General features: G+C 40.6%; 1 protein-coding gene and 1 pseudogene across 1 annotated transcript in view; both read right to left on the bottom strand.

The window, feature by feature from the left end:
* Nucleotides 1–23,360, bottom strand: part of RSBN1L (round spermatid basic protein 1 like) — a 101,102-nt gene that overhangs the window by 57,985 nt on the left and 19,757 nt on the right. The window lies entirely within an intron of this gene.
* LOC103883129 lies at nucleotides 7,072–8,574 on the bottom strand (annotated as a pseudogene).

Genomic DNA, 23,360 nt, shown 5'->3' with positions numbered 1-23,360 from the left:
AAAGAAGCAAGTATCATATAAAGAGCTCCGATTAGCCTGACAATAAACCTCTCAACAACTATACATGGAGGAAGTAGGACAACATATTCAGAAGCTCTTCAATCTGAAACAAAGGGGTGCTAACATACAAAAAAAAATTGAAGGTACAAAACTCATGGGTAAAAGTACACAAATTCAGAATACCCTAACACTGTAACTGTGGTGTATAATCCACTCATATTTTTGGCATCAAGTATAATAGGTAAATGGGCAGGGCGCATGCAGTAGCTTACGCCTGTAATCCCACACTTGGGAAGGTCGAAATGGGCAGACTGCTTGAGATCAGGAGTTCCAGACCATCCTGGCCAACAAGGTGAAACCCCATTTTTATTAAAAATACAAAAACTAGCCAGGCACAGTGACGCGTGCCTGTAATCCCAGCTACTTGGGAGGCTGAGGCAGGAGAATCGCTTGAACCCAGGAGACCGAGGATGCAGAGCAGAGATCGCACCACTGCACTCCAGCCCGGGCAACAGAGTGGGTGAGACTCCATCTCAAAAAAAAAAAAAAAAAGATAAATCTATCAGAAATAACCATGGCAACCTGTTAAGAGATGGGAAATATGAAAAGATCGACATTAAGAGAAGAAAAGTCAAAATGTGATGGAAATTGACTTAAAGAGGTTTTGTTTGTTTGTTTAAGTTTTTCCTTGGTTTCTTTCTGATCAAAGTTAGTTGACATCTGTTTAAAATAACTTGTGGTCGGGCACAGTGGCTCACGCCTGTAATCCTAGCACTCTGGGAGGCCTAGGCAGGCAGACCACCTGAGGTCAGGAGTTCCAGACCAGCCTAACCAACACGGAGAAACCACGTCTCTACTAAAAATACAAAATTAGCCGGGCGTGGTGGCAAGTGCCTGTAATCCCAGATACTCAGGAGGCTGAGGCAGGAGAATCACTTGAACCCAGGAGGCAGAAGTTGTGGTGAGCCAAGATCACACCATTGCACTCCAGTCTGGGTAACAAGAGCAAAACTCCATTTCAAAAAATCAAAAACAAAAAAACCTTGTTATTTCTAGAAGATATTTTTGCAAGCCCCACAGTAACCACAAAGCAAAAACCTACCATAGATACCCTAAAAAAAAGGCAATGAATTAAAACATACTACTAGAGAAAAATCACTTAAACACAAAAGGAAAACAGGAAGAAAGAAGAGAGGAAAACAACCAGAAAATAAGTCCTTATCTATTGATAAAAATATTGAATAAAAATAGACTAAACTATCCAATTAAAACACATAAATTGGCCGGGCGCGGTGGCTCAAGCCTGTAATCCCAGCACTTTGGGAGACCAAGACAGGCGGATCGCGAGGTCAGGAGATCGAGACCATCCTGGCTAACACGGTGAAACCCCGTCTCTACTAAAAAATACAAAAAACTAGCCGGGCGAGGTGGCAGGCGCCTGTAGTCCCAGCTACTCGGGAGGCTGAGGCAGGAGAATGGCGTAAACCTCGGGAGGCGGAGCCTTAGCAGTGAGCTGAGATCTTCGGCTCACTGCACTCCAGCCTGGGTGAACAGGAGGGGACGCCGAAAAAAAAAAAAAAAAAAAAAAAGACATAAATTGTTGGGAGGCCAAGACGAGTGGAACGCTTGAGCCCAGGAGTTTGAGACCAGCCCAGCAACGTAGCGAGACTCCCCATCTCTACAAAAAATACAAAAAACAGCCAGGCCAGGTGGTACATGCCTGTAGTCCCAGCCACTCGGTAGGCTGAGGTGGGAGGACCACCTGAGCCCCAGAGGCATAGGTTACAGTGAGTCGAGATGGCACCACTGCACTCCAGCCTGACTGACATGGTGAAACCCCAACTCAAAAAAAAAAAGAGAGAAAAAAGAAAAGAAAAAATTAGCCAGGCATGGTGGCGTGTACCTGTAGTCTCAGTTACCTGAGAGGCTGAGGTAGGGGGACCACATGAGCCTGGGAAGTTGGAGCTGCAGTGAGCCATGACCACATCACTGCACTCCAGCCTGGGTGACAGAGACCCTATCTCAAAAAAAAATGGGGCGGGGGGGGGGGGGCAGCAAATGATCTAGATAGGCATTTTTCAAAAAACATACAAATGGCCAACAGGTACATGAAAAAAGAATCAACATCACTAATCATCAGGAAAATGCAAATTAAAACCATGAGATATAGTCTCACCCAAGTTAGAATGGCTTTTACCAAAAACACACACATAAAAAACATGCAAGGATGCAGAAAAAGGAGAACACTTGTACACTGTTGGTGGAAATGCAAACTAGTTCAACCAATATGGAAACTAGTATGAAGGTTCCTCAAAAAACTAAAAATAGAACTACCATATGATCCAGCAATCCTACTGCTGAGAACCTACCCAAAAGAAAGGAAATCAGTGTTATCAAAGAAATACCTGCGCTTCCATGTTTACTGTACTACTGACAATAGCCAAGACAGAGAATCAACCTAAGGTTTCATCAATGAATGAATGGATAAAAAAATGTGGTACATATACACAATGGAATATTATTCAGCCTAAAAAGAGAAGGAAATCTCATCACTGGCAGCAATGTGGATGGAACTGGAGGTCACTATGTTAAACGAAATAAAGCAGGCACAGAAATTCTGCATGTTCTCACCCATATGTAAGAACTTAAAAAGTGGATCTAATGAAGGTAGAGAGTCGATAAGCGGTTACTAGAGGCTAGGAACGGCAGAAGGAAGGGAAGGATGAAGAGAGGATGATTAATAGGTACAAAATACAGTTACAAGAGCCAGGCTCACACACATGTAATCCCAGCTACTCAGGAGGCTGACGTATGAGAATCACTTGAGGCCAGGAGTTTGAGAACAGCCTGGGCAACATAAAGACGTCTGCATCTCTTAACAAAAAAAAAAAAGTTGGGTTTTTTTCTTTTTTAACTAGTTGGGCATGATGGCACATGCCTACACACCAAACTACCCAGGTGGATCCCCTGAGTCCACGAGTTCAAGAATGAAGCGAGCTATGAACCCTGCACTGCAACTCTAGCTTGGCTGACAGAGTAAGACCCAATCTCTAAAAAAGTAAAAATAAACCCAATGGGAGGATCACTTGACCCTAGGAATTCGAGGCTGCAGTGAGCTATAGCCATGCCATTACATTCCAGACTGGGTGACAGAGTAAGACCCTGTCTCTAAAGTAAATATCAAAAAATAAGCCTGAGAAACAAAGCAAGATACTGTCTCTACAAAAACCTTTAAAAAAAAAAATTACCCAGGCATGGTGGTACACACCTGTAGTTCTAGCTACTCAGGGGGCTGCAGTGAACTATGACAGTGTCAAGGCACTTCTGCCTGGGTGACAGAGCAAGACTCTATCTCTAAAACAAAAACTAGAATAAACATGTCAACAATCCATTTACCTGGAATCTTCAGAATTATCTACCAGATAACAGAAGACTGTCATTTTTTAATTATTCTCATGACTTTTTAAAATGTACTACATACTTCCTAGCTTCCTAAAATATACCTTAATTATGACAAAAATTTTTTAACTCTCATCATTCTCACACTGATGACCTCAAAAATAGAAAAAAAATTTTTTAATTATTCAAAATGAAAATTTTTTTGTTGAGTCTCATTTCATTTTATTCTATCTCTTAATTCTCAGATGTCATTTGTCACTACAGGAAAGAGAGGTAACAGTTCTAACTTTTGGCAATCACCTAAAGGACAATTCTTATTTTTTCTGTGCTAAGAAACTAAACAAGGTCCATTAGTACTATACTGTATAGTAATTGGGTTATCTATATGTATTACAGGAAATTTCACACTGTATTCTGGTTACAAACATCTGTCTTACCATCCTCCTCCCCATCCACGTAAACTCCATGAGTAGAGAAGGCTTTCTTTCAATAAATGCTTGTTTTATGCATGAAACAGTTTCTGTGATAAAGTGAGAAATTACTGCATTATTTTCTACAGTAAATCAATGACTTTCTCTTTCATAAGGTGCTCTTGGTTCATCTTCATTAATCCTTCCTTCTTTTCCTTTGCCATGCTACACCACAGAAGGAAATTCTTAGTCCTTAAAGTCTTCCGGGAATAGTTTCTCAAATTTAGTCCCCTTATCTAACTGGCCTAGTCATTTTTTACAGTAAGTTCTATGACTGAATGAAACTATGCTTCCCTAACATTAAGGATCCACAATTTTTCTGAGTGTAAGTATAGGACAAACAATTTTCCCCAAAAGACAATGGGTTAATTTCCTTCTTAAGCAGAGCTTTTTTCTTTTTAAACGGACAAATACAAATTGTATATATTTATGGTGTACATGGTGTTTTGATGTATGAATGCATTGTAAAATGGTTAAATCAAGCTATTCAACAAATATATGCATTACTTCACATACTTATCTTTTTTATTTTTTTTTATTGTAAGTTCTAGGGTACATGTGCACAACGTGCAGGTTTGTTACATATGTATACATGTGCCATGCTGGTGTGCTGCACTCATTAACTCATCATTTACATTAGGTATATCTCCTAATGCTATCCCTCCCCTCTCCCCCCTCCCCACAACAGGCCCCAGTGTGTGATGTTCCCCTTCCTGTGAAGTGTTCTCATTGTTCAATTCCCACATATGAGTGAGAACATGCAGTGCTTGGTTTTTTGTTCTTGCGATACTTTGCTGAGAATGATGGTTTCCAGTTTCATTCATGTCCCTACAAAGGACATGAACTCATCCATTTTTATGGCTGCATAGTATTCCATGGTGTATATGTGCCACATTTTCTAAATCCAGACTATCACTGTTGGACATTTGGGTTGGTTCCAAGTCTTTGTTATTGTGAATAGTGCCACAATAAACATACGTGTGCATGTGTCTTTGCAACAGCATAATTTATAATCCTTTGGGTATATACCCAGTAATGGGATGGCTGGGTCAAACAGTATTTCTAGTTCTAGATCCCTGAGGAATCGCCACACTGTCTTCACAATGGTTGAACTAGTTTGCAGTCCCACCAACAGTGTAAAAGTATTCCTATTTCTCCACATCCTCTCTGGCACCTGTTGTTTCCTGACTTTTTAATGATCGCCATTCTAACTGGTGTGAGATGGTATCTCATTGTGGTTTTGATTTGCATTTCTCCGATGGCCAGTGATGATGAACATTTTTTTCATGTGTCTGTTGGCTGCATAAATGCCTTCTTTTGAGAAATGTCTGTTCATATCCTTTGCCCACTTGTTGATGGGGTTGTTTCTTTCTTATAAATTTGAGTTCTTTGTAGATTCTGGATATTAGCCCTTTGTTAAATTAGGTATCGATGGGACGTAACTCAAAATAATAAGAGCTATTTATGACAGACCCACAGCCAATATCATACTGAATGGGCAAAAACTGGAAGCATTCCCTTTGAAAACTGGCACAAGACAGGGATGCCCTCTCTCACCACTCCTATTCAACAGTGTTGGAAGTTCTGGCCAGGGCAATCAGGCAGGAGAAAGAAATAAAGGGTATTCAATTAGGAAAAGAGGAAGTCAAATTGTCCCTGTTTGCAGATGACAAGATTGTATATCTAGAAAACCCCATTGTCTCAGCCCAAAATCTCCTTAAGCTGATAAGCAACTTCAGCAAAGTCTCAGGATACAAAATCAGCATGCAAAAATCATAAACATTCTTATACACCAATAACAGACAAACAGAGAGCCAAATCATGAGTGAACTCCCATTCACAATTGCTTCAAACAATAAAATACCTAGGAATCCAACTTACAAGGGATGTGAAGGACCTCTTCAAGGAGAACTACAAACCACTGCTCAGTGAAATAAAAGAGGATACAAACAAATGGAAGAACATTCCATGCTCATGGAGGGGAAGAATCAATATCGTGAAAATGGCCATACTGCCCAAGGTAATTTATAGATTCAATGCCATCTCCATCAAGCTACCAATGACTTTCTTCACAGAATTGGAAAAAACTACTTTAAAGTTCATTTGGAACCAAAAAACAGCCCGCATTGCCAAGTCAATCCTAAGCCAAAGGAACAAAGCTGGAGGCATCACATTACCTGACTTCAAACCATACTATAAAGCATACAGTAACCAAAACAGCATGGTACTGGTGCCAAAACAGAGATGTAGACCAAAGGAACACAACAGAGGCCTCAGAAATAATACCACACATCTACAACTATCTGATCTTTGACAAACCTGACAAAAACAAGCAATGGGGAAAGGATTCCCTATTTAACAAATGGTGCTGGGAAAACTGGCTAGCCATATGTAGAAAGCTGAAACTGGATCCCTTCCTTATGCCTTATATAAAAATTAATTCAAGCCAGGGCAGTGGCTCACACCTGTAATCCCAGCACTTTGGGAGGCCGAGACGGGCAGATCATGAGGCCAGGAGATAGAGACCATCCTGATCAACATGGTGAAACCCCATCTCTACTAAAAATACAAAAAATTAATCGGGCGTGGTGGCGGGCGCCTGTAGTCCCAGCTACTCAGGAGGCTGAGGCAGGAGAATGGCGTGAACCCAGGAGGTGAAGCTTGCAGTGAGCGGAGATGGCGCCACTGCACTCCAGCCTGGGCGACAGAGCGAGACTCTGTCTCGAAAAAAAAAAAAAATTAATTCAAGATGGATTAAAGACTTAAATGTTAGACCTACAACCATAAAAACCCTAGGCATGGGCTTCATGTCGAAAACACCAAAAGCAATGGCAACAAAAGCCAAAACTGACAAAAGGGATCTAATTAAAGAGCTTCTGCACAGCAAAAGAAACTACCATCATAGTGAACACTCAACCTACAGAATAGGAGAAAATTTTTGCATACTTATCTTTTTGTGTGTGGTAAGAACACTTAAAATCTACTTAGCAATTTTCACATCTATAACGTATTAACTGTAGTCACCGTGATATACAATAGATCCCTTGAACTTATTTCTCCTAACTGAAATTGTGTATCCTTTGAACATCTCCCCAATCCCCCAGCATCCGGTAACCACCATTTTACACTTTTTCTATGAGTTTGACTCATTTATACCTCACATATAAATGAGATCATAAGGCATTTGTCTTTCTGTGTCTGGTTTATTTCATTTTGTACAATATCCTCCAGATTCATCCATGTTGTTGCAAATGAAATGACAGGATTTCCTTGTTTTTGTCTTTTTGTTTTTGTTTTTTAAGGTTACACAATAATTTACTGAGAGCCTCCTCTCCCTGCCCTTGCAGTCTATAGGCCACTTCTTCCGCTCACAGATTTTGTGTGTTAGTCCGTGGAAGATAGCTGGGGTTAGGGGCACCATGTACTGCCACGAGACCCATAAGGTGGCTCTGTCTTCCTCAGACTGCAAGAACACAGCTGGTAGATCCAGCTCCTCATATAGTGCCTTCACCAGGTCCACCTTCTTGGCCTCCTTCTCCCGTAATTCTCCTTCAGGATCTGGTAACTGTTCTGGAGTGGCCTGTTGCAGACACTGAACCATCAGCCAGCTGCACTTGTTGTCCTGGATGTCAGTGTCAACTCTGCCAGTCACACTGGGGTCCCCAAAGAGGTCAAGGTAATCATCTCGAATCTGAAAGAACTCTCCCATCTCCAGCAGGATCTTCCTGGCACTGGTGTGTTCCTTCTTGCCATCAATGCCCACCATATACATCACTGCAGCTACAGGAATCAATTGTACTTGACAATAGATTTGTACCTCTTTTCAGTGAATCTGCCAAGATCCACCCTGCCCTGGCGGGGCGGGGGGGGCTGTGATAAGGTCCAGAGTCTGCCCAATCTCAGTCTGACAGAAACTCTGCAGGAAGAGCTTGATCAGGTTCAGGTAATAGGGCTGCTAAAGGCAACAAAGCATGTATCTCTATTGAACTTATTTCTCCTAACTGAAATTGTGGTAGACACAGCAGGCGGTAGATACATGCTTCCAGAAGCACAGCATCATTGATGGCATCCAAATCTATGCCTGGCTTCTGATACCAGCCGATCTGCCCCTGGCAGGTGAGTGAGGATGAATCCATGATGTCATCTGACACCAGGAAGAGTGCTTGCAGTAGTTCCACACACCAGCTCACAGTCAGGGCCCACTCAAGACTATCAGCATCCTGTTTCCCTGGCTCCACCAGCTCCTGGAACGCTACCACCACCATTAAACCCTGGTGATACTTGCCTCCAATGGCACTGTACTCCAGGACCTCCTCGAGTCGGGCAACAGCACTCCTATCTCTGGGTGCCCCATCTCATTCTCAGTCAGCACCCTGACAATCCGGGAGAAGTGCTGAATGAAATCCTACTTTTCTTGGGCATAAACATCTGATTTCTGGTCTCCATTCAGTCTGAGGGAAGAGCAAAGTGCTCTGTTCCTGGATGTGGGTTCCTGTTTGGTGGATTTCCTTCTTTCTTAAGGCTGAATAATATATCCACAGTGTATATATATCAACATTTCATTTATCCATGCATCTCTTGACGGAAACTTAGCTTGACTCCGTATATTGGCTATTGTGAATAATGCTGTAATGAACATGGGAGCATAGTAATTTCCTTTCTTTTGAGTATATACTCAGCAGTAGGATTGCTGGATCACACGGTAGTTCTATTTTTAATTTTCTGAGGAATCGCTATATTGTTTTCCATAGGAGCTGTACTAATTTACATTCCTAATAGTGTACAAGGGTTCCCTTTCTCCACATCTTCACCATCTGTAGAGCTTTGTTTAAACAAAAAAAAAAGCTTTTACAATACCAAAAAAACTTTAAAAATTAAATTTTAAAAATTGAAAAATAAAGGAACAAAGGACATAAAACAGCAAGTTTCAAAGAATGCTAATGTTAAAAAAAAAAAACATGGAAAAAATTTCAACCTTACCAGTAGTATTCAAAGAGATACAAATCAGAGCAGTAGGAAACCACTTTTCACCTATCAAATTGACTATTTAAAAAAAAAAAAAAAAAAAGAATAACGAATGCTGGCAAAGGTAAAGTGAAATAGGTACTTCTACACAATGAGTGTAAAGACAGTCTTATTGGAGGGCAATTTAACAATATGTAGAACAAACATTAAAACAGATCAGTCCTTTGATTCCATAATTCCGCTGCTAGAATTTAATAAAAAGGAGGCAAACCTGCACAAATACAGTTGCCCATCATCCATGGGGGATTAGTTCCAGGACACCCCCATAAATACCTAAATCCACACACCAAAATTTGTGGATGCTCAAGTCACTTATATAAAATTACATAGTATTTGCATATACAACCTATGCACATTCTCCCACACACTTTAAATCATCTCTAGATTACTTATAAAACCTAATATAATGTAAATACGATGTAAATAATTGTTAGACTGCATTGTTTAATTTATATTATTTTTATTGTTGTATTGTTATTTTTCATTGCTTTTTTCCAAATACTTTTGATCTACGGTTGGTTGAATACACAGATGCAGAACCCACAGATGAAGACGGCCAACTGTACCACCTAGCTATACAAGTGTCCTCATTCCCCATTATTTACAATAGTAACTGAAAATAACTTTTAAAAAAAAATTTTGTTTTTGAGACAGGGTCTCACTCTGTCACCCAGGCTGGAGTACAGTGGCACGAATATGGCTCGGTGCAGTCTTGACTTGCCCAACTCAAGTGATCCTCCCACCTCAGTTTCCCAAGTAGCTGGAAGCACAGGCACATGCCACCATACCAGGCTAGTTTTTTATATTTTTTGTAGAGACGGGGTTTCACCATGTTGCCCTGACTGATCTCGAACTCTGTCCACCTCCGTGTCCCGAAGTGCTGGAATTACAGATGTGAGCCATCACACCTGGCCAATAACTTAAATTTTAATTATGGAGAACTGATTAAAGTTGGGTATACTCATACAATGAAAAATTATGAAGTCATTAATGTTTAAAGTAAGAGTCAAAATCTATAAAAGGATCCCAAGACTATCATATATACATGTGTGTGAATACATGTATATACACATAAATGCACATATTACATGTATGCATATATGTTTGCACATATATACACACACACACACACACACACAAACACACATACAGCTATCTTAAGGAAAACTGACTCAAAGTTTATAAAAAGAAGAGTTAAACTTCCCAGTCCTCCCACACCAAATAGTTGAGATTATTTCACTCTCATCCCTTAAGGAAAACACTGAACTTCCATTTTTGAAGAAACTAAATAGGCTTCAAGACTCAGGCATCCCAGGTAAGGCAAAGGACGTACCTAAAAACAAGCTGACTGTACTTTCCTAAAACGCTTAAACTGAATTAAATTTAGAAAGGAGATATGGAAAATTAAAAATATAATAACAAAACTGAAAAACTTAATTAAAATGTTAGAATATAAAGGCGAGATAATCTCCCAAAAACCTGAACAAAAGGCAAAAAAAGTAGAAAACAGCAAAATAAGGTGACCTAAAAGGATCTATTCAGGAGATCCAATATCAAATTAACTGAAATTTCGGGGGGGGGGGGGGGTAGTTCAGAATTTTATAGGGAAGAAAAATATCAAATAAATAATACAATAAATCTTCCCAAAAAAGATCAGTCTCCCAAACGAAAGTTTTCATAAAGGATGAGTACAAAGAATGGAATCCACCACCATGGTCTCCTCCTCACACACACACTATACACACAATTATGAAATTTCAGTATACTGGGATAAATAAAAGATCCTAAAACCCTCTAGAGGAAAGGAAAAAATACACAGATCACATAAAAGATCAGGTAACTATGGAAATGAACTCTTCAACAGTAACAGTACACAGATGCTAGAAAGTAATGCAGCAATGCCTTCAAAATTGGCAAGTGAAAATAATTTTTAATCTACAATTTTATAATCTGCCAAACTATCAATCAAGTATGCAGGAAGGCATATTCAGACAAGCAAAAATTTTAAAAAAATTACCACACATGCATGCTGTCACAGTAAGTTATTTGAAGGTGTGCTCAAGTAAATTAAGGAGTAGTAAACAAAGGAAGACGATGTGAGATCGGGGGACCCAGCATAAAAGAACAGATGAGAATGTATTAAAATAAATACTGTGCAGATGGCTCAGCAGATAACTAGTTCAGGCTGAAGTACAAGAATGGAGCACTTAAAAACAAGACCTCCAGAAACAAAGGGGGACCTGGCAAATTATCTCTTATCACAGAACACAGAGAATAGAGTAGAAAATGAAGCAACGGATACATAAGTAAATGAAAAAGAGAGGCAATTTTTAACTACACAAAAATGAAGAAAGCCATATAAAAAGGATCTCTCCCTGATCTGCATTAAACAGCATTTGCAGAGTCATTATAAGCACTGATTATTGTTTTAACTAAGGTATGTGGAATTATTAAAAAGGAAAGAAGCTAGGTTATAAAAGTGGTCATTCTGGCCAGGCTCAGTAGCTTACACCTGTAATCCAAACACTCGGGGAGGCTGAGGCAGGAGGTTTACTTGATGCCAGAAGGGCAAGACCAGTCTGGGAAAAAAGTGAGGCCTTGTCTCTACAGGAAAAAAAAAAATCTGTTTTTTAATTAGCTTAGCATGGTGGCACAGGCCTGTAATCGCTGCTACTAACTGAGCCACTGCACTCTAACCTGGGTGACAAAGCAAGTCTGTCTTGAAAAATAATACTAAAAATAAATAAATAAAGTGGTAATTCTTATCTAACATAACAAGAATGTACTATATGTCTAACTAAAGAAAAGTAGTATGAGCATTTTATTCAGAAATTTGGAATTAAAAGCAGACGGGCGACTGAGTGTGATGTCTCACGCCTGTAATCCCAGCACTTCGGGAGGCTGAGGCACGACAGATCACCTGATATGGAGATCACCAATATGGAGAAACCCCGTCTCCACTAAAAATATAAAACTAGCTGGACGTGGTGGCACATGTCTGTAATCCCAGCTACTCAGGAGGCTGAGGCAGAAGAATCGCTTGAACCCAGGAGGCGGAGGTTGCAGTAAGCCGAGAGAGCGCCCCTGCACTCCAGCCTGGGCAACAAGAGTGAAACTCCGTCTCCAAAAAAAAAAAAAAAAAGATGATGGCCAGGCACGACGGCTCACGCCTGTAATCCCACCACTTTGAGAGGCCGAGGCGGGCGGATCAAGAAGTCAAGAGATTGAGACCATCCTGGCCAACATGGTGAAACCTCATCTGTATTACAAATACAAAAATTAGCCCAGGCACAGTGGCTCACGCCTGTAATCCCAGCATTTTGGGAGGCCAACGCGGGAGAATCACTTGAACCCAGGAATGCGGAGGATGCAGTGAGACGAGATCGCACTACTGCACTCCAACCTGGGCAACAAGAGCGAGACTGTCTCGAAGAAAACAAACAAACAAATGAAAAAATTAGCTGGGCGTGGTGGCATGCGCCTAGAAGCTGAGGCAAGAGAATCGCTTGAACCCGAGAGGCGGAAGTTGCGGTGAGCCTAGATCGGCCACTGCACTCCAGCCTGGGTGACAGAGCGAGACTCTGTCTCAAAAAAAAAAAAAAAAAGCAGATGGGAAACTAAACTAGCTGAGGACCACGAACAGAGAAACCTAGGGACACTTCTTACTATAAATTTTTCACTATTTTTAAATTAAATTTTATCTTTAAAATTTACAGTTATTGTCTTCCTCCCCAAAACCCTAAACTCCAATCTAATCACGAGAACAACATCAGACAAATCCCAGTTGGGAGACGTTCCACAAAATACCTAACTGGTACACCTCAAACAATCAAGGTCATCAAAAGCGATGGAAGTCTGAGATACTGTCTCAGCCAAAAGGAATCTAAGGAGACATGATGATTAAATATAATATAGTATCCTGGATGGGATCCTTGAACAGAAAAAGGATACAAGACAAAATACTAAGGAAATTCTGAATAAAGTATGGACTTTAGTTAATAATAATGCATCACTACTGTTTCATTAACTATGATAAATGTGCTAAATAAATGTAAGATGTTAATAATGGTATATGGGAATTCTGTACTACCTTTGCAACTTTTCTGTAAATCTAAAACTACTCTGAAATGAAATGTTTACTAAAAAACTTATAAAGGCAAAACTTAACTAGAAATACAGAGATACACATGTATATATATGTGTGTATAAATTTAACAATATATAACAGAAGCACTCTAAGACACACTGTTAACTAAAAAAAAAAGGAGCTTTACAGAAAAAGGCATATAGATAGCATATTTAGGTTTTTAAAAATAAACTACATAATCTTGGCCAGGCACAGTGGCTCATGCCTGTAATCCCAGCACTTTGGGAGGCCAAGGCAGGTGGATCACCTGAGGTCGGGAGTTCGTGACCAACCTGACCAACATGGAGAAACCCTGTCTCCACTAAAAATATAAAATAAGCCGGGGATGGTGGTGTATGCCTGTAATCCCAGCTACTTGGGAGGCTGAGGCAGGAGAATCGCTTGAACTCAGGAGGCAGAGGTTGCAGTAAGCCAAGATCGCGCCATTGCACTCCACCCTGGGCAACAAGGGCAAAACTCCATTTCATAACATAACATAACATAACATAGTAAATTGTATAATCTCTTCTGTGAGTGTGTGTGTTTATATACGTACATCTGTAAATGCACAGAAAAAGATGTGAAAGAACAAACACTTAAAAGGGCTTACCCCTGGCCGGGCATGATGGCTCACGCCTGTAATCCCAGCACTTTGGGAGGCCGAGGCAGGTGGATCACCTGAGATCAGGAGTTCAAGACCAGCCTGGCCAAAATGGTGAAACTCCGTTTATACTAAAAACACAAAAAAAAACTTAGCCATGCATGGTGGTGCATGCCTATTAATCCCAGCTACTCGGGAGGCTGAAGCAGGAGAATCAATTGGACCCAGGTGGCAGAGGTTGCAGTGAGCCGAGATTGCATCACTACACTCCAACTTGGGCCACAAGAGTGAAACACCATCTCAAAAAAAAAAAAAAAAAAAAGCTGGGGGGCTTATCCCTAGGGAAGAAAGAAAAGGAACTTCTAGTTTTTATTTCATTTACTTCCTAAATTATTTGAAACTTCTACAACAGAAAGGGATTCATGGCCGGGCGCAGTGGCTCACACCTGTAATCCCAGCACTCTGGGAGGCGAAGGTGGGTGGATCACCGGAGGTCGGAAGTCCGAGAACAGCCTGGCCAAGATGGTGAAACTCCGTTTGTACTAAAAATACAAAAAATTAGCCAGGCGTGGTGGTGCGCACCTATAATCCCAGCTACTCAGGAGGCTGGGACAGGAGAACCAATTGGACCCAGGAGGCGGAGGTTGCAGTGAGCCAAGATTGCGTCACTGCACTCCAGCTTGGGCCACAAGAGCGAAACTCTGTCTCAAAAAAAAAAAAAAAAAAAAAAAATGGGGGGCTTATCCCTAGCGAAGAAAGACAAGAAACTTCTGGGTTTTATTTTATTTACTTCCTAAATTATCTGAAACTTCTACAATAGAAAGGGATTCATGGCCAGGCACAGTGGCCCATGCCTGTAATCCCAGCACTTTGGGAGGCCAAGGCGGGTGGATCATCTGAAGTCGGGAGTTCGAGACCAGCCTGGCCAACATGGTGAAAACCCATCTCTACTAAAAATACAAAAATTAGCTGGGCGTGGTGATGCACATCTGTAATCCCAGCTACTCAGAGGCTGAGGCAGGAGAATCACTTGAACCCAGGAGGCAGGGGTTGCAGTGAACCGAGATTGCAACACTGTACTCCTGCCTGGATGACAGAGCGAGACTCTCAAAAAAAAAAAAAAAAAAGAAAGAAAAGAAAAAGAAAAGGATTCATATATTATGTATTATTTGTATAATCAAGTTGGTAACCTAAATCTCCTTCCCGAAAGAACTGATAATTATGTTCAGATATATACTTTTTTAAAGATTTAGAATCACTCACAGTATATTAGCAGACACAAGAAAAAAAACATTTCAAAGTAAAACACTGAATATATAACATAATATGTATTCACATAAACACATTTAAAAAATGTTTCCAAAGGTCTCCCTCCATTAAAACTGTTCAAGTGCTGTTCTACCTCACTTGATATATGTTATCTCAATGTTATGTTATAGTTAATCAAGAGAAAAAAAGGAGAAAATTAGAAATAATTATGGGCCGGCACAGAGGCTCACGCCTGTAATCCTAGCACTTTGGGAGGCCAAGGTGGGAGGACAGCTTGAGCCCAGAAATTCAAGACCAGCCTGGGCAACACAGAGAGACCCTGTCCCTAAAAAAAAAAAAAAAAAAAAAAAAGTTCGTTTTTTTGAGACAGAGTTTCACACTTGTGTCCCAGCCTGGAGTACAGTGGCATGATCTCAGCAACCTCCGCCTCCCAGGTTAAAGTGATTCTCTTGCCTGAGCCTCCCAAGTAGCTGGGATTACAGGCACACACCACCATGTCCAGCTAATTTTTGTATTTTCAGTAGAGATTGGGTTTCACCATGCTAGCCAGGCTGGTCTTGAACTCCTGACCTCATGATCCTCCCACCTCGGCCTCCCAAAGTGCTAGGATTACAGGTGTGAGCCACCATGCCCAGCCAAAAAAAATTTTTTTTAATTAACTGGGCATGGTGGTACATGCCTGCAGTCCCAGCTACTTGGGAGGCTGACGTAGGAGGATCGCTTAAACCCAGCAGGTGACGGCTGCAGTGAGCTGTGATCATGCCACTGCACTCCAGTCTGGGCAAAGAGTGAGACCTTAACTCAAAAAATTAAAATTAGTGGCTGGGCACGGTGGCTCACGCCTGTAATCGCAGCACTTTGGGAGGCCAAGACAGGTGGATCACGAGGTCAGCAGATCGAGACCATCCTGGCTAACACGGTGAAACCCCGTCTCTACTAAAAATACAAAAAATTAGCCAGGCGTGGTGGCGGGCGCCTGTAGTCCCAGCTACTCGGGAGGCTGAGGCAGGAGAATGGCATGAAGCCAGGAGGCGGAGCTTGCAGTGAGCCAAGATCGCACCACCGCACTCAGCCTGGGCGACAGAGCAAGACTCTGTCTCAAAAAAAAAAAAAAATTAAAATTAGAATTAAAAAATAAACTATATATGTATTCTGAACATGCATACACACATACATTATGTATTAGGTTTAACAGTTTTTAAGAAAAAGAAGCCATGCTTTTACTCTTCAAACCACAAATTTTGATGTACAGGATATTCTTTATATTCATTTTTTAGAAATTACAGTGTCATAAAAATCCACACTGGAAGTTCTTAAGAAATGTCGGCCAGGCAAGTGGCTCATGCCTGTAATCCCAGCACTTTGGGAGGCCAAGACGCATGGATCACTTGAGGTCAGAAACTCGAGACCAGCCTGGCCAACATAGTGAAACCCCATCTCTACTAAAAATACAAAATTAGCCAGGTGAGGTGGCGCACGCCTCTAATCCCAGCTACTCAGAAGGCTGAGACGTGAGAACTGATTGAACCAGGGGGCGGAGGTTGTGGTAAGCCGAGATCGCACCACTGTACTCCAGCCTGGGTAACAAAGCAAAAGTTCGTCTCAAAAAAAAAAAAAAGAGAGAAAGAAGAAAATGTCAGAATTTCATACTACAGCTTTCAGTCACAATATATTGTTGCTGCACAAATATCAAATAGGCTTCACACTATCAGTTTTGCCTGCCCTGAATATGAGCCATAATTCATACCATAATAATGCAGTCCATGAAATCAACTGAACTGAGCAACAACGACATTCCTCCACTTCCCTCTCCTATATCCTTCCAGGAATAATATATGGCTAGAAATGGATGAGAGAACAAGCAGCGGCAGAAGAGGAGAAATGTACAGAACTTAAATGGGGAAGCAGAAGGAAAAGTAGTTACACTACAAAATGATTAGAATTACATAAGCAAAAATAAAAATTGAAGGAGATGAAGGATACAGTAAAAAGAAGAGAAAGGACTTCACAAACAGTAAATGGGAAAGAAGTGATTTATCACAGCCCCTCCCTAACACAGCTAATCAAAGCTAACAAGTCCAGTGGCTTCTCAGCCCTTTTTCCGTGGACCTCATTGCAATATAACAGTATTGATTCCTTCTCAAAATTTCTCAAGTTTCACTGAAACTGTACTATCCTACCTGACTACTCCCTCATTCTCATAATCCTACCATCCAAACCGGGACATTTAGCTAGGATCTCTCCTATGCATTCTTCTCTCTTCTCTACACTGCCTCTAAAAATGTACTCACATGATGTAAACTATAACCTCATGGCAAATTAATCTCCAAATAAATCTCCCAACCCAACCTCTCTGCCAAACTCCACATCTTCATCTCCATAAGGAATATTTAACACCAAAATATCATCTTTCTAATATAAAACAGTTGAAGTTCTCCTTCCAATTCTCTGTTAATGGCACATCCTCATCCAACATCCAAATACAAAAAATTTTCAGTAACACCAATACTTCCTTCTTCAATTTTCCCCTAACACTAAATCACTTGACCAGTTCAGTTTATCCTTCTGTTAAAATATTTCCGTCCTTTTTTCCCTTTCCATAGTCACCACCTACTGTATTCTCACTAGCTTTTGAAAGAAAGGGTTTCCATACCTATAGTTTCTTTCCTTTCCACCAAGTAAGCACAGTGACCAAAAAAGGTTCCTTCAATGTATAGTTTACCACATCACTCTCTTCTGCTTAAAATGAATGAACAAACAAACCAGCTTACCTCTGCCTATCTAAAAACAGAAAACTCCCACAATATGTCATTCAAGAATCTTCAGTTAAGACTCATCTTCTTTTTGCCTTTTCTTCAACTGTTCACCCACATATATAACAAGATTCCAGATTACTTGATTCATCATTATTCAAATATCTTACTCTAATAATTTTTACTAATATCCCTTAGCTAAAATGTCATTGCCCATCCCAATTCCACCTACCAAAATCCTACACATCCTGTAAGATCTAGGTGAAATTTAGCTTCCTCCACTAAGCACTCTTCGATGCCCACAACCACAAATGACCATATCCTCCTCCTCCCTCTTTTATAATTTGAATTCTGATTTTTTCTATAACTGCTCAATCTGCCCTCCTGTTTTCTAAGCTCCTTTGCAATTATCATATCTTGCTCTTCTTTGCTACCTTCTGTAGAACCTAGAATGGTGCTTTGCATATAAGTGACGCTCAATGTGAATGAAGTTTCCAGGGGGCAAAAGGATTTAAGTAAAAAGAAACAAATTACTATTGATAAGCATTTGAAGGCAATCATAGAAGACAAATAAAAAAGCAATATGCAGGGAAAAAATTACCAACAATAAGCAGTGTATTTTACATTGCAGCTATTTCTCTCTCTAATAAAATTAAAAATTATCTCAAGGCAAGAAATATAAAGTTCTCCTCTTTGTATCTCCCCTTCTTCCACCCCCACCCAAGCACAAAGCAGGCCATAAATAAGTGTTTTTTAAATCCGCATAAGAAAGAAAGCAGCAGGCTGGGCACAGTGGCTCACCCCTGTAATCCCAGCACTTTGGGAGGCCAAGGCAGGAAGATAGATCACTTGAGGTCATTTGACCAAAATGGTGAAACCCCATCTCTACTAAAAATACAAAATGTAGCCGGGCATGGTGGCCCATGCCTGTAATTCCAGTTACTCGGGAGTCTGAGGGATGAGAATCACTTGAACCTGGGAGACTAATGTTGCAGTGAGCCAGTATCACACCACTGCACTCCAGCCTGTGTGACAGAGTGAGACTCTGTAAGAAAGAAACAAAGAAAGGAAAGAAAGGAAAGGAAGGAAAGGAAGAAAAGAAAGGAAGAAAGAGAGAGAGGAAGAGAGAAAGAGAGAGAGAAAGAGAGACAGAGAAAGAAAGAAAAGAAAAGGAAAGAAAAAGAAAGAAAGAAAGAAAGAAAGAAAGAAAGAAAGAAAGAAAGAAAGAGAGAGAGAGAGAGAGAGAGAGAGAAAGAAAGAAAGAAAGAAAGAAAGAAAGAAAGAAAGAAAGAAAGAAAGAAAGAAAGAAAGAAAGAAAAGAAAAGAAAGGAAGAAAGAAAAGAAAAGAAAGGAAGAAAGAAAAGAAAGAAAGGAAAGAAAGAAAGCCTAAATGTATTGTGATATAACGGACATAATTCAGGCTTTATAATTATACATATTAAGCTCAAATTCTAGCTCTGCCAATAACTGATCAAGTGACACAAAGCAAGTTACTTAACCATGTTGTGCCTCAGTAGTCTCATCTTTATAGATAATAACACTTGTCTTTTACAATTTTTTTTTTTTTAAACGGAGTTTCACTCTTGCTGCCCAGGCTGGAGTGCAATGGCACAATCTCGGCTCACTGCAACCTCTGCCTCCCAGGTTCAAGCAATTCTCCTGCCTCAGCCTCCCGAGTAGCTGGGATTACAGGCATGCAGCACCACACCCAGCTAATTTTGTATTTTTAGTAGACCCAGGGTTTCTCCATGTTGGTCAGTCTGGTCTTCAACTCCCAAACTCAGGTGATCCACCCACCTCGGCCTCCCAAAGTGCTGGAATTATAGGCGTGAGCCACCACGCCCGGTCTTTCACAATTTTTATAACAGGCAACATATGCATTGTTTCCAACACTATGTGCAATACCTAATTTTAAGCACTGGACAAATATAGCCATTATTATTAAATATAAATAGAATTTTATTACAAAAGCACCCAGTAACACAGAGTGACAAAAATACTACAATAACAATAGTCACAAGAACACACGAAGAGTAAGAGAAGGGAGGATCATGTGGGCCCAAGAGTTCAAGACTGCAGTGAGCCATGATCACACCACTACGCTCCACAGTATGGGTGACAAAGTGAGAGACTGTGTCCAAAAAAAAAAAAAAAAGAGAGAGAGAAAAACAAAGGGAATCTTGACCCAAACCTTATAGACGGAAGTTTTCAAAATGCACTGCGGACCTAAATATAAAACCTAAACCTATAAAATGCCTAGAGAAAATCTGAGAGAAAATCCTGTGATCTAGGGTTAGGAAAAGCTTTTGAAGTTAAGAAACAAAAGATGCAAACCATAAAAGAAATAAAAGTATAAAGTGGGCTTCATTAATTTATAAATTTCTGCTGTGAAAAACTGTGAAAGACAGTATTAAGAGAATGAAAAGACAGAGAATAGTAGAAAACATTTGCAAAACATGTATCTGATAAAGGACTTGTACCCAGAATATGTAAACAACTTTCACAATTTGATAATAAGAAAACAACCCAGTAACAGACACTTTGAACAGACAACTCATCAAAGAAATATATATAGAAAACAAGTACGTGAAAAGATGCTCAAAATCCCTCTTCATTAGCGTAATGCAAATTAAAACCACAATGAACTACTACTATGCATCTACTAGAATGGCTGAAGATTTTTAAACTGGCAATATCAAGAGTTGGGAGTCTTTCTTGAGGGGAGGTCTGAATAAGGCAAAAACAGAGTTGGGAGAAATGAAAAATATAACTACTTTGGAAAACAGTTTGGCAGTTTCTTGTGAACTTAAACATACTTAACAGCCCACTTACACCTAACAGCCCAACAATTCCACTGCTAGGGCCAGGCACAGTGTCTCATGCCTGTAATTCCAGCACTTTGAGAGGCTACCGCAGGCATGATCACTGGAGGCTAGGAGTTCGAGACCTTCCTGGCCAACATGGTGAGACCCCCATCTCGACTAAAAATTTTTAAAAAATTACCCGTGTGTGGTGGCGGGCATCTGTAATCCCAGTTACTTGGGAGGCTGAGGCACAAGAATCACCTAGCCAAGATCACACCACTACACTCCAGCCTGGGCAACAGAGTGAGACTGTCACCAAAAAAAAAAAAAAATTCCCACTGCTAGGTATTTACCCAAGAAAAATGAAAACATATATCCACTCCAAACTTATTTTTTTTTGAGATGGAGTCTTACTCTGTTGCCCAGGTTGGAGTGCAGTGGTGCAATCTCAGCTCACTGCAACCTCTGCCTCCCAGGTTCAAGCAATTCTCATGCCTCAGTCTCCCAAGTAGCTGGGATTACAGGCACATGTCACTACTCTCTAATTTCTTGTATTTTTAGAGATGGGTTTCACCATGTTGGTCAGGCTGGTCTCAAACTCCCCAACCTCAGGTGATCCGCCCATCTCGGCCTCCCAAAGCGCTGGGATTACAAGCATGAGTCACCACATACAGCCCACCAAAAGATTTTTTTTTTGAGACGGAGTCTCACTCTGTCCCCCAGGCTGGAAGGCAGTGGTGCGATCTCGGCTCACTGCTAGCTCCACCTGCCGGGTTCACGCCATTCTCCTGCCTCAGCCTCCCGAGTAGCTGGGACTATAGGCATCTGCCACCATGCCTGGCTAATTTTTTTGTATTTTTAGTAGAGACGGGGTTTCACCGTGTCAGCCAGGATGGTCTCGATCTCCTAACCTTGTGATCTGCCCGCCTCAGCCTCCGAAAGTGCAGGGATTACAGGCATGAGCCACCGTGCCCGGCCGCCCACTACAAGATTTCTATGTGAATGTTTAGGGCAGGCTTACTCATAATCTTCAAATACCAGAAACAATCCAAATGTCCACCAATTTGTAGCAACAAATTGTGCTATCTCCACAAAAGGAATTACTACTTAGAAACAAAAATAAATGAACTGATTCATGCAACTGTACTAATGGATCTCGAAAGCAATATAACAAGTGAAAAAAGCTAGATAGAAAAAGCTAGTGTTTGATTCAACTTATATGACATTCTAAAAAAGGCAAAACTATTGGGACAGAAAACAGATCACCCTCGGATTAAAGATGATGGGAGAGCACTGAGTAGCAAGAGAGAACTTTCTGCCGTGATAAAAATCTGCTATGTCATTACTCTGCTGGTGGCTATCAACTATTCATCAAAACTCATAAAACTATATACCTAAAAAGGGTAAATGTATTTTATGTAAATTCAAGAAGTTTAATGTTTCAAAAAGCCAGGAAAATTCTGAATAAGAGTATCGGGATTTTTGCCCTATAGATACCAAATCTATCCTACAGATAGAGTAATGAGGGTATTAGTTGAGCAGAAACAAATTTACAGAGGTAAATATAAAAAAGTGTAAATCTAAAAACAGACCCAACTACACATATGATTTTAGTATGATAAACATCAGCATTCTACATATTTGTGGAAAGGAAGGACTATTCAATAAATGATGTTAAAACAACTAATTACTGGAACAAAATTAATTTGGATTCCTAATTTTGTGTCTAAATAAATTCTAAACAGAGCAAAGATTTTAATCAATAATGTCATATAAAACAATAATAGGCTATTTCAGAAAATATTTTTATGAACTAAAGGTAGAAATAACATTTGTAAGAAATAGGCCGGGCGCGGTGGCTCAAGCCTGTAATCCCAGCACTTTGGGAGGCCGAGACAGGCGGATCACGAGGTCAGGAGATCGAGACCATCCTGGCTAACACGGTGAAACCCCGTCTCTACTAAAAAATACAAAAAACAACTAGCCGGGCGAGGTGGCAGGCGCCTGTAGTCCCAGCTACTCGGGAGGCTGAGGCAGGAGAATGGCGTAAACCCGGGAGGCGGAGCTTGCAGTGAGCTGAGATCCGGCCACTGCACCCCAGCCTGGGCGACACAGCGAGACTCCCTCTCAAAAAAAAAAAACAAAAGAAAGAAAGCCAGAACAGCCAAGCGAAGTGGCTCACACCTATAATCCCAACACTGGAAGAGGCCAAGGCATGAGGACTGCTTGAGGCCAGGAGTTTGAGATCAGCCTGGGCAACACAGTAAGACTGTGTCTTCATTTTAAAAAAAAAAAAAAGAGAGAGGCCGGGGGCGGTGGCTCACACCTGTAATTCCAGCACTTTGGGAGGCCGAGGTGGGCAGATCACGAGATCAGGAGATCAAGACCATCCTGGCTAACACGGTGAAACCCCATCTCTACTAAAAATACAAAAAATTAGCCAGGCATGGTGGCGGATGCCTGTAGTCCTAGCTACCCGGGAGGCTGAGGCAGGAGAATGGCATGAACTCAGGAGGCAGAGCTTGCAGTGAGCTGAGATCACACCACTGCGCTCTAGCCTGGGCGACAGAGTGAGACTCCATCAAAAAAAAAAAAAGGAGAGAGAGAAAAGCCAAAAAATTAAATTACTGATCAATTTGAGTACATAAAAACATAAAACTTCCGTATGAAAGAAAGACCAAGCACAACTCCCTTAAATAATGTTTATGAACTAATGATAGTTTAGAGAGAAAAAAACTGCAACAGTAAAGGGATAATATGTCTAATATACAAAGTTTCACAAACCAATTTTTAAAAAAAGAAAAGGATAAGTCCCTCAGACTTGGCAAAGCACATGAACATTTAAGTGAAATGTGAAAATATGTTTAATCTTAATCATTAATAAATGCAAATCATAAAATTTCCAACAATCAA

Source organism: Papio anubis, chromosome 4 (assembly GCF_008728515.1).
Source record: "Papio anubis isolate 15944 chromosome 4, Panubis1.0, whole genome shotgun sequence".
In the NCBI taxonomy this organism is placed as follows: domain Eukaryota; kingdom Metazoa; phylum Chordata; class Mammalia; order Primates; family Cercopithecidae; genus Papio; species Papio anubis.
This window is presented reverse-complemented; position numbering and strand designations above follow the sequence as displayed.